The 13,060-nt window shown below is 44.8% G+C and overlaps 1 protein-coding gene across 1 annotated transcript in view; it reads left to right on the forward strand.

Annotated features, from left to right (window-relative positions):
* NPR1 (natriuretic peptide receptor 1) overlaps window positions 1-13,060 on the forward strand; it is a 1,222,629-nt gene that overhangs the window by 527,725 nt on the left and 681,844 nt on the right. The gene's annotated exons all lie outside the window — the stretch shown is intronic.

Raw genomic sequence — 13,060 nt, forward strand, 5'->3', positions numbered from 1 at the left:
CATCAAATAGCATTGGTCCTAAGTATACTACGAAAAATATGGTTATTATTTCACTAATGTGATATACATTTCATACAATGGATCACCATATGTATCACTAATATCTGTGTGTATAGATCCATATTGTCAAATTACTGTGAATGCAAGCAGACGTCCAAGGCCAAATGATAATATCTTATTATATAGCACTTATGCTTAAGCTCTTTTTTATCGAACAACTATGCATACAATATCACCCAACCTGTGTTGGTACTCATTTATCGACCTAAGAAGGATGAAAGGCTGAGATGGCTTCGCTGGGATTCGAACCTGCAGATGAGAAACACTTTGCAGCAGCGAGCGCTCAACCCACTTAGCTATAATATCAGCTATAGTAAAATGAAAATTATTCTATAGTGGATACCATTAAACTGGTAACTGAGATTTAACAGCAGGCCAGTTAAGTTCATCTGTAGGTTTGGTGCAAAGTTGGCCATATGTCAAGCCTGCATGCATCTACTTTCAGGCTTCAGAGGTTGGCAAAATACGGAAAGCAGCACGCTCACAAGACATCCCATACTCTGAGCACTCGTTACCTCATACACACAAACAAACATCCTGAACAGCATGCCAGGGAGATGGGAAAGATAGACACATTACAACAAAGCATTCAATGAAGTCAATGGCCACGTGATGTGCTATGGTCCAATATTTCTACATTATACAGAAGCTTTTAGACACAAGGATTTTGTCAAGTGACCGAGGACACTGAGATGGAATGTCTTGTGATGATCGTATCAGAGGCAGCAAAAAAAACATGCTGTTACTGCAACTTGCGAAAGGCAAAATACATAGTCCGAAATTGATGCTTATTCTAGTCTAAAATTGGTCGTTTATCACTAATATTACTAGTACATATTTATCACTAATACAACAGCACAGCCAATCCAGGGGGCACCGTGCCCCCTGGAGTGGCGGCACGGTGACAGCCGATGGCGGCCCTGGCCCCTCAACTTTGCATGTTGTAGCAGCATGCAATGATACATGCATCATCATTTATGGGCAAACAACATGGCCTGGAAGCTTTTCTTTCTGTTAGTGACGTTTTCCTCTGCTATCTCTGAGTCACTTGGCATAGTGTCCCTTTTTTTTAAATACCCCAAATCTGCCGACTCAGAGCTTTCGGAAGTGGACTGTACCTTTGTGAATGTTGACAGAGTGGTTGATGAGTGGGATCTTTTAGAACAGAGAGATTTTCAGCTTGTAGATATGTTCCAGGTCTTGGAGGGCTATCCAGATGAATGGGGAAATGTCAGTCCAAAGACCTGCCTACACCACTTAAGATCACCCCAACGCATTACATATATGCATTACATACACGCACAGTACAATAGTGGGACATGTCAATATTTATAAGAAAGCGCAAATGCAGAAAAATTGGCAAGAACAACTTTTCCTTAACAGTACATAGAGCAAAATTGCACATTTGAAGGGAGCTCTTGTATCTAAAAAGGGTCAAATCTGTCTGAAACTATGTGGTACTTATTGTAATATCACACAGGATTATTACATCTAAATTGAGGATATTAAATGGTTTGAATGAAAAACTGAAATACCAGATAAAAGAGTTTGAGACCAAGGGATACATTATTTTTCTCCAATAATTGTTTTGAACAAAAACAAAAATTCAAATGTTTTTTTTTTAAACTGCCCCAGGCATGGCTAGAAACTGGCCCCCACATCCCAGGGACGATTTCGGCCTGGCCACGGGCCAAGAGGCCGAGGGGCCAATCCGACCCTGTGTGTACACTCATACTGGTTCTAAATCAAGTGGATGAAGGCACACAAAGACATTTTTGATTACACCAGTAACTCATTTGCAGCTGCAATTAAGCCATTATAAAACTCAGAAGGCGACTTAGTAATAACAAAGGCAGGCCCCATGCAGCACAAAGCTTGATGTTACTACAGGATAGAGGTAGCCCAAAGGGATCTCGGGAGCATGTGTTTTGGATGGGGAGTGCCAGGAAGTAGATGGGAATAGCCATAGGGATTAGCATGGCTAATGGCAATGAAAGGGTGTGTACAAAACCCAAACAACCCCCACCAGCAGCGTGTCACTCCTCGCGTCCCATCTTCCGGCCTCTCCGCGCTCCAATGTGATAGTTTCTGTGCACATATAAAGTGCCACCTTATAGTCAAAGCTACAAAGCATATCTGATAGCAAGAAACCCCTGAAATCTCTGTGCATAAATAGCATTTGTTAGAGTTATCTGGCTTAGTGGTACTTATTTAATCGATCTCAAAAGGATACAAGGCTGTTTTACGTATATTGGACTTGAAATAGGTATATGCAGGTTGCACATATATCTCTGCATATCCCCTGAGATCTCGGAAGCTCTGCATCCTGTATCTGGCCCCATGAGATTAATCTAAGTGGAATTAGTAAATGTTTCTCTTCTCTCACACAGGAGTAATCTGCATACAAATGACCTGCTGAGTGAGAACATTCTGAAGCCCATGAAACCTAGTAATGGTGAAATTGACTGCCTGCTCTTTCACTTAATAGGCACTGTCATTTCTCAAAAATGGGCAGAAGAGCACCCAAACTATATTCTGCAAATCCAGTCTCACTGCAAGTGCCAGAAATATGTGCCCTTCTTGTAGTGATTTTACCATGGTATACATTTGTCGTTAATGGGGGGGCTGTGTGAGATGTTATTTTTAATAAACAAAGGATCACTGAGGGCCAATGATCCAGAGAGTATCACTTCAACTCTCATTCTAGATGGGCGGACATGGAGGTAAAACATGGAAACGGTATTGTGTGTCTTCCCGCGCGGTGCTCTATTCTAGTGAGGGAAGTGCAGATTCCATGCACCGCAAGAGAATCCTGTTCATAAACTCTGGGCAGAGATTCAACTCTGTATAGGGAATACTCAAACCTGTCCGCAGGATTACTATTAATTATTGTAGACTGGCTCGATTTCTGTAGACTGAGTCTAGGCAACTGACTGGGAACCCATTTTGGGCTGAGTGCCAGGGTCTCCTTGGATGCACCAGTGCAGAGGCAGAAAGTGCAGTTGGATGGGAGGAGAAATGCAGTGAACTTCTGATACTCTCTTGGGTCATGCAAGAGTAAGCATGTATAGCCATTCTGTTGGCTTTAACCTCCAGGTACCTCTTGCCTGTGAACTCGACATAACCAGCTGAAACACTTGCTTATGACTGCTATTCTGCAGCCCCTTCACAAACGCTGTCAGCAGTACTGATAAATCCCACTTCTGACACCAATTATGTTCCATCCTATTAATAACACAAGCTATCTTGTTTCACTGACATCTCTTTTTCCCCTTCTGTATCTCCCTGCCCTGCTTCTTCACCTTCTCTGTGTCCTGATTCCAATCTAGGCTGAAAAGATCAGTTTCTCATTGGCGTGTTTATTTTCCTACTGCCTCGTGCCCAGGTCCTCCATTAAAGGGATGCCTGCATCCTTGTCACATCTAACCTGATCTGGCCCGTTGCTTTCCATTGATGATAAATTGTTGACCTCATTGCCATTAGCTGCAACATGAACTCACCCTGGTATTGTTTTGGTTGTGCGTTAACAAACCATAACTGTATTACTCCTCATCATTTGCAGCATTTTGTCCCTAAACCCCTGTATGTTTATGAGGGGCTGGTCCTATGTGCTGCTTGGTGGCATGTGTGTTGGGGAGAACAATGTGGGGGGGTCTGCTATCTTCCTTGCAGAACACCAGGGGTCTCTTCCTCCACCAATCTTGCTGAGGTCTCCTGTGCCTCAATTAAGTCTCAGGCGGGAGCAGCTCTCAGATAGGTGATAACATGGGGGTGCTGTCATTTTGGGACAAAGCCTCAATCGCCAGCCATGTTTGCCTAGCCCCTCGGCTACCTAGGGCATGCCTCACTATCATAACCAAAACGGACTCTCAGTCTCATATAGCATTCTTGCCCTGCCTAGACCGGCCTGGTTGTCTTTCGTTCCATGCAGATGACAAAAATGAAAATGCGTGCCTTTGCTCTGTCCCTCGATTTATTTTTTGTTTTAGCCAAGTATGTTGTTCAAGTAGAATATCTTTGTTTCTGTCATTCCTTAATGTTCTCCCCATTTTTCTTGCTATCTTCTGCTCCTGTGAATTCCTAATTCCCCCTTGTATTGCTTCAAAAGGGGTGGTGCTACTCTGATAATCGTACTCGCATTATGAGCCAATGTAAAGAATACAGAGCAGCCCCCACACTAACATTGGTCCTTCTCCCTCCAGCTCCCAGCACCACCATTCTGAGGTGGGTGGAAAGATTGGAGGGGGCTGTCATGCTTTCCAGCTGCAAAAGCTCATACAATCTTGTGTTGTGGGAGAAATGTGTGCACAAGTGTCACTAAGAGGATTTCTAAAAAGTGTGCCACCTTTTTTTATTTCTTATTCAGTAAAGTCTTGTTGAGCATTCAGTAAATTAGAAAATTGGTGTTGCATAGCTTTTAAAGGACAGGTGTGTGTAGAAATGCTGACAACGCCTCACAGGTGCCATGTTTTAGCTCCTTATTTAGTTTGGGCTATTAGTTGGCAGAGCCACCTATAAGTAGAAACTATTGCTTTAGAGTACAGCTAGGGAGAAATGGCATGTGAGGAGGGGCACACAGCTTGTAGCTGTTTGGTTATTTGCCCACCCACTGACTGCCCATGGCCATGCTAATACCTATGGCCATTCCCACCCAGTTCCTGCCCCTCCCGCCCAACACATTGGGCCTCATTACGACCCTGGCGGAGTGGGTTTACGCCAGCGTTATTCGCGGCGGACCCGTCCGCCCTACTACGAGTTCCCGTAGCGCCATGGAGCGTTTTCCGCCTGGTTTTTCCGGGCGGAGAAATCCATGGCGCTACGGGACCTTGTTGTTAATTACGCCACCGTATTTTACGGTGGCGTAATTAACGCCTTCCCCACTCCCATTATACCCTATGGGGCAAAAATGGGAATGGGGAAGGGTAAAATGGGGAATGGGGATTTACCGCCCCGCCAAGGTCGGAATGGGGCGGAAAATCCGCCAACCCCCATGGCGCTATCGGCAGCTTTCCGCCGTGCTCCATGGTGCATTTTGCACCGCGATTTCCGCCAGGGTCGTAATGAGGGCCATTGTCTCATGGGAACTCTTTCAGCTCGCTTTACTTAAGCCCTACCATCAAACTTTGCACTCCAAATGCCTGCCAGTGTTTTTTCAAAGCAGTCTTCTGAGTATTAATGACTTAGTTGCATCTCTAAACACTCTTCTAGTGTTACAAAAGTGTCTTAACCAGGTTTGCCTTCAGTTACTTGATTTATAAGCACTATGCTTGTCTTTCATCGAAGTCCTGCTAAAAATAAGCATGGGCAAAGCCAACAGTTTTGGCTTGTGTATAAGAATTAGGCATTTGTCAGGCACTGCTATCAGAGGACCAGTTACTTGCATCATTTTGAACCTGATATCAATGGACAGTTAATATACTTTGGCAGTGCCTGGCAAGTGCCTTTCCTATGCCTACACAAAAGCCCAAACTGTTGGCATTGCCAACGCTTTTTAATATGCAAAAGAAAAGCTCTTCAAATGAGAACCCCCTGGCAGCTCTGAATTAATGATGGTCACTAGGGCAGTTGTCAGGCGGCAAATCAGGCACATGCAAAAGCCAAGTCTTTGATGCCCAGCTGCCGCACTCTTAATTTATCAGAATATGGTGCTTTTAAGAAAAGTGTTGCACCCCCATGGAACAAAACGTTTCTATTTTTGCTTCAACCTCAGAATCAGGCCCGGAAACTACCACGGTGCTGGTGTGGTGCAGTAGAACCCATATTAGCATAACATATCCCAACCTTTAGCAAAAGCATGCTTCTATCCGACCCCATGACTTGCTTTGTATAAAGCACAATCAATAAAGCAGTGTAATAAATAAATAAAGGTCCATTTAAATATCCACTGCATGCATTACGCTGTATGGTGCTTGAGGAGGAGGAAGCGTGTGTGGCGAGTGTGCACCTTCCAGCATTTCCTAGCATTAAAAACGATTGCTACTTTGCTGGCTTTATGACATGGTAACTGTGAATAACTACAGCGGCCCTACATTTGGTCTGCAAACCAAGCACTGCCCAAATGCAGTCTCCTCTTCGTGCAAATCACTGCATTGTGCACCCTTAAGCACCACCCACCCAAAAAAGTCTATTACCTATGCCAAGCACTGTAAAGCAAAGTAAAATAACTCGATCATTTATATAGCGCTATATACCAGACTTCCTCGTTCCAAGCACTGTAATAATCAGGTTCACCATTATTATCCATTCTCGCTACTCCATTTATCACGGTAGGGAGTATCAAGGGCTGAGTCAGCCTGACCAGAGTGTTGGACCTACATATCACGGGTTCCCAGAGTGAGCACGGTGTGATTGTGCTAGCCAGTTTATTTGGCGCACTTTATGACACAGCTTGCCATAAGGGTATTGTTCTACAAATATTGTGCGCATGGACCTGTAAGCATGTTGAAACACCTGGTCGCCTCTTGTATTGTGTCGGGTCAGGGACGTCATTTGGGGGTCGCCAGAGGTCGCAACTGCGACCTCTGAGGTCTCCATTGCGACCTCTGTGGACTGCCTTGCGACCTCTAAAAAAAAAAGTAGAAAAAAAAACGTTTTTTTTAATTTATTTTTTATGCAAGCTCCTGGGCTGTGACCAGCACCATGTGGCTCTTTACTTCTGGAGTGGCTGACCTTCTTGTTGAGGCCCTTAAAAAAAAGAAGAAACGTGGCTCAAGTCTAACACTTTCAGCACTGACCCTAAATAGGAATACAAAATAATGTGCCTTTCTGGAATACCATGCAATAATTGCTAGACTCATTAAAGGTTTATTTCAGGCACACTTCAGGGGGAGAGTCACTGATTTAGTCTGTTCTTAAACACCTCAACTCAGCCTTTCATCCTTCTGAGGTTGATAAATGAGTACCAACACAGGTTGGGTGATATTGGGTGTATATTTTTTCTATATAAAGCGCTTAAGCGTTAGTGCTATATAATAACACATCATTATCATTTGGTCTTGGACGTCTGCGTGCATTCACAGTAATTTGGTAATATGGGTCTATACACACTGATCTTAACGATACATATGGCGATCCATTCTTGTATGAAATGTACATCACATTATAGTGATATCGTAACCATATTTTTCGTAGTGTACAATGCTATGTGATGCCACTTTCTGTTTTGTCAACGGGTGAAAGGTCGTGTTCCATCTCTTCACGCAATGTCATCGGGGGTCAAGGGTCGTGTGATGTAACTTCCGCTACCCCAGGCATTTTGGTGAAATGACGTCCCTGTGTCGGTTCGTTCGCAGAACTAGTTAAACTACCCCACTGTCACACATCCGCTCAATATACCCAAGAATAATACCTCGGCTGCAGATGCCAGAGCAGAAAACCCACGTCGCCCTTTTGTGCTGATACAGCGCATGATACCATCTGTACCCGGCGTATGTTACACCGATTTAGCGCTCTCTCTCTCTGTTTTTCTCTTCCTTCCTCTGTCCCTCCCTCCTTTCTCTCTATCTCTCACTTTCCTTCCGCTCCTTCTCTCCCGCTCTCCTTTTCGCGCACTCACCCGCTCTCCCTTTCTCTCCCTGCTGTCTCTCTTTCTTTCTCTCTCTCTCTGTCTCACTCTATTTCTCGTTCTCTTTCCCTGTGGGTGAGAGCCACGTTGCAATGTAGCATTTGTTAGATCCACCCCAGCCGTTGCTGACAGCTACATGATCAGAGAAAAAAACAGATCTCTTGAGGGGGTGGATGGCAGTGTATTTTGTTTTTCAACAGCAGCTAATGAAAAAGGAAATTATTTAATTGTATTAACATTGCACACTAGGGGCCTCATTCCGAGTACGGCGCTAACCAATGGCGCTATTAACGCCTTGGTTGACGCCGTACCCGGACCGGCAGCGCCTTGGTGGATGGCGGAATTACCGCCCCATTCCAAGGTTGGCGGGGCGGTAATTCCCCAATCCCCATTTACCCTTCCCCATTCCCATTCTTGCCCCATAGGGCATAATGGGAGTGGGGAAGGCGTCAATTACGCCACCGTAAATTACGGTGGCGTAATTAACATCAAGGTCCCTTAGCGCCATGGTTTTTAACACCTGCTAAAAGCAGGTGTTAAAACCACCATGGCGCAAAGGGAACTCGGAGTATGGCGGTAAGGGATTACCGCCACCGCTCTCGTTAGCGGTGGCCGCTATCCCTTACCGCCATACTCGGAATGAGGCCCTTGCTCTTTTTACAATTTTTATATCGAATTATCACTTCCAGTGTATATGGTAGCCATAATACGTATCTGGTCCTACTTGTTGGTAGGCAGGTAATACTTTATTCGGCTTTCGTCATTTACAATTAATACAAAATACAAATTACATAAAATGTTACCAACATTTTGCACATGCAAAAGTAGAATACAGGTCGTTAATGCATACAAATGTTTTAAAGTTAGACAGCAATTAAAATGTATAGATAAACTTCAATTATACGGGGCTTGAAACTTGCATTTAAAATGTCCTGCCCAAACGCTTAAAATGAGGCATTGATATATTCGCTAAGATCCAAAACAAAGCTACTCTCTTGACAAAATATACTGCATGGCCTCCAAGACTGCTCTAATGTTCTTACAGATAAAATGGCGGCGCAAATACTTCATCTAACACCAACTTACATGTTAACAAAAGTGGGGTAAACCCGCAACAACCCCTCCATCACTGGTCCTGCTGAGCATATGACACTTTAGCACAAACTAGAACACCCTTACACAATGTTTTCTCATAGATGGTTCTCATTCCAGTATAGAGATTCTGGTACACTCGTATTGTAAAAAAAAAAAAAAACTCCACCGAGAACGGGGAAGGGGACAAATGACACCAGTGAGGCCGCTAGCCTGATTTGCATAAAATCAAAGAGCTTCATGGGAACATAGGAATTACCACATATCTTTATATTTAATTAAAACAATGTTTTATGTTTGAAGCACTAGGCGCAAAATGCACACTGGACTTGGTGCTCGTGTGATTTGTCACAGCACTCACCCTAACATTAACATGCAACATAGAAGCACATGTGCTGATCTGACAGCCCCATGATGTGGATGTAAAGATAAAAGGGCTCTAACATCAGTTACTTCATTGGGGTCCAAGGAACGTCCCTTAAGCCCCCTCCCCTCTTTATGAAGCCATGGCCAGTGCAGCTGCCAAACAATTCATGCCTCACAAGCTCAGGGTGTCCAGACGTCCCGGAATGTGGTGCTCTGTCCCCCCTTTCTCAAGATTATGTTTCCATTGGAAACTGCAGTGGTCCCGGTTTTTGGTAAGCAGTCTTTACAGCTGACAGGCACGAATGTACAATCTGCCGCAGAAGCAATGCTGCAGTTTACAACTTAAGAATAGCGTTAGTTTGTGACAAATTCATTATAATGTGTTTATTTGAACAGTAACACGTAAACCCCTTTCTCCTCCAACCTCTACTCAAGTGTAGGGCCTTGACAGCCACTTTCAAGAGTCAGTCGTACTTTTATGTCAGTTGCCCTGTCCCGGTTTTTTACTTTTTAAATCTGGTCACCCTACACTAGCTGTACTAAAAATAAGAGGAGGTGGGGGAGCCCATAGTGGTACAAAGTTGGCCCATTGCTCTGCCATTGCTAGCCTACCCTCCTACCCTGCAAACACACCCTTCCCCATTGCAGAGGGCCCTTGGTCCTATCCGATGCCTGGGGGCCGATATTTCCCACAGCACGCTTCCGCCACTGTTCACCCAGGTGGCCCACTCTGTACACCCACATCATAATGGGCAAGCACCTGGTAGGTGCTACCCATGTCCTGGTTCCACTACAATCCCACCTCCCATCTTATGCCCATGGGTCTCCCACCTCCGGGGAGGGGTGGGGGGGGCATGTAAAGAGGATGTGCCCCTCTTTACATGGCTACTGGTAGTTGAGGAGCGGTATTTGGCATGCAAGGCAATCAAATAAATAATGAATGCCCCATCCACTCCAATCCTACCTGGCTATGCTGCTGTCACCAGCAGCAAATAACTCCTAACCTATCGCCTGATGCGGAGAGCCAAAAAGAGGGCGAGCCAAGGTTGCCTGCTAACAGGGAGATTCTGCTCCCTCGCTAACAGAGCTTTGGTCACCCCAAGAGCTTTCTTGCAGAGGGCAGGAACCCGATGGCAGACTGGCACTACTGAGCATCCAGCACCTTAGCAAGGGCTCGGGAATGACTTTGTTAACGCATTTCCCTGTCATCTGCAGCACCCTTTCTTATGTGCAAATAAACTAAGATTGGAGATTTACAACTGAAAACACTTACAAAGACCCAGTTACCTACAACATTGGTGTCTTCATCCAAGATAGTTGAAGGGATTCACAAATGAAAACCCCTTTTTTAGTCTTGGTTTACAGATGTCTGCTAGTTTGGTACAAAACAGAAAGGGCTGGCTTTTAAATAGATATTCAAATAAACATTTTCTTAACATCATGTATAACCAGCCATTTGTAAATGAGTGCAAAGAATTATTATAGACAGGTGACCGTATTACACAATTTCTTTTATTGCATGTCTTTAAGTGCTGAAAGTACAGTGGTGTGAAAGAGATGTAATTTCCCAGGCTTGCATTACTTTGCATTTTGGGAGTTGTAGTCTTCCTTTGATTAAGGTGAAAATAAAGCTGATATGTTACTCTTTTCACTTCACATTCTACAAAGAATTGTATGTTGCCAGGTTGCTTTACTATTTGATTTGTGTTCTATGCCCGTAAACTCTATCAGACAGTATTATTGTAGCTCTTGCAATCCGAAACTTAAATATTTCAAAAAAAGAATGTGCAGAAGGTATGTGGTCAAATGCATACATTGCACAGTGAGATAAAATCAACAGCTTCACCGCTTAAATGGAGTGTGTGATCCTAAGCAAATAACATAATTGCACTGTGATGTTTCTGCATAAAATGAGAGACCATGAAAGTTATTCAGATCCTGTTATTTGAAAAAATCTTTCTTTCAATGGGACAGATTTAGCACACTTAGGGACAATTTGGTGTGCCCAGGTGCTCCTCAAATAGTGTCACAAAGTCTGCCACTTAGACTGCATTACCATAGCAGCCACCCTGCCTCAGTTCCATATCACCTGATTTGACAGAAGGGTGTATATTCTCATCAGGGAGGTAGGTCACCAAAACAAACATGCATTTCCTCCTGTGCTGCTGCCAGTCGCTGGGGGTGCTTGCCCCAGGCAGAGGCCTGCCCCAGAGGAGAGGGTGTGAAACATCCAGTATCTACAAGAGCAGGAGGGGCGGGGGGACAGGGTAAGACAGAGGTGTAGAAGGAACAGGGTGGGGCTGCTTAGCCTCAATACTAGTGTCTAAAGATCTATAAAGTTAGGGCTATGTGTGATGTGTCAGTGTTACATATTTGGAAGTTGTGTGGAGCAGCGGTTAATATGTGTTCAAAGTTGGTAATGTAAATTGTGTGGTTGTCTGTGATGTCTGGCAGAGTAGTGTTAACGAGCAGTGTGAAAAGTTATGTTGGTGTATCTGCTGGGTCTTAGGGTGGTGTTTATGGAATAGTAGTGACCTCAATTGTTTTTTGTGGCGGTGCACTTTCCATTGTGTTTGCCTGTGTTGATTCATTGCTGTTTCCTTGCTGAAGTTGTTTCTTGAAATGTATTGCGAGCGAAGGAGGGAGGCAGAATGATTTAGAGATGGTTATTGCTTCCATCCCCTTCCCAACAGGCCACCCAATAACCACAAATAACCACCCACAACATGATGCTATGTTATGTGATGGCCTGGGTTGTCCAACTCCAGGCCTCGAGGGCGGATCCATGTCTGGTTTTCTGCATACCTCTCATTAATATTCATGATATACATTTGCATACAATGATTCTAAATATATGCACGTTTTTCTTCATTATGCTGTGTGAGGTTGCACAGTGCCTGAGTACAAATTCACAGCTGAGAATTTGTAGTCAATTGCTCTGGGTCTCCCGTCTGCCTGCCCACTGGCACCTCAAAGATACTGCAACTATGCCACCACTCAGCACTACGCGGGCTATTGGTATAATGGTGAACTAGCAACTACCAAAGCCAACCACATACCATATCACAGCCACAACACTACCATGCTGGCAGGTAACAATAGGAATGTGCATATTGCCTTTAAGTCCTATCATGTTTTTGAGCAATGTCAATGGGCCAGCGTGCTGCAAACTGCACCATTTGCCACTGGTTTTGAAGTAGTCTGCACAAACATCCCTTGGGGAACAATAGGAAAGGGGCCCACTGAAAGTAAGTTTGCCCTTCCGACAAAACGTATGGAAGCACGCCCTCTACCATTTGAAGCCTTAAGACCCTTGCAGTTTCGGTCTCGGTGTGCCCCTGCTGCCTTATACAAAGGTTGCCAGCCAGGCCCGGACTTCTGCAGGTGACACACGGCACACATGGAGAAGTGTACACCAGTGACCTGTTTCCAGGAGCCCAGGCACAAAACCCCTCGTCCGCTTGAGCTTACATTTGATGATCTGATGTGGCTGTATTGAGTTGGGCTTGTGATGAGGTGGCTTCCATTGAGTGGGGTAGAGGTGAGGTGGCCTTCATTGAATTGGGTTTGAGGTGAGGGGGCTTGGAATGAGTTGGGCCTGAGGGGAGGTGGCTCTCGTTGACGTGGGTTTATGGTGAGATAGCTAATGTTGAGCTGGGCTTGAGGGGAGGTGTCTCTCATTGGACCTGATTACGCGGTAGAAGGTAGGTGCTATTAGCACCATGGCTACCCCCTTACCGCATTCCGGGTCCGGGTTCCCGAAATAGGGACTTACCGGGTCATTCCAACCTTGGAGGACCCGGTAAATCCCCATTCCGGGAACCATTCCCCATTCCCATTCGAGCCCCCATAGGGCTCAATGGGAATGGGGATGGAGCTAATAACGGTACCGCAATTTGCAGTACCGTTATTAGCTATGAAGTCCCTTAACGGGTCCCATCCATAATGCCTGTTAAAACCAGGCGTTGAGGAAGGGAC

Source organism: Ambystoma mexicanum, chromosome 1p (assembly GCF_040938575.1).
Source record: "Ambystoma mexicanum isolate Mex_15411 chromosome 1p, UKY_AmexF1_1, whole genome shotgun sequence".
NCBI lineage: Eukaryota > Metazoa > Chordata > Amphibia > Caudata > Ambystomatidae > Ambystoma > Ambystoma mexicanum.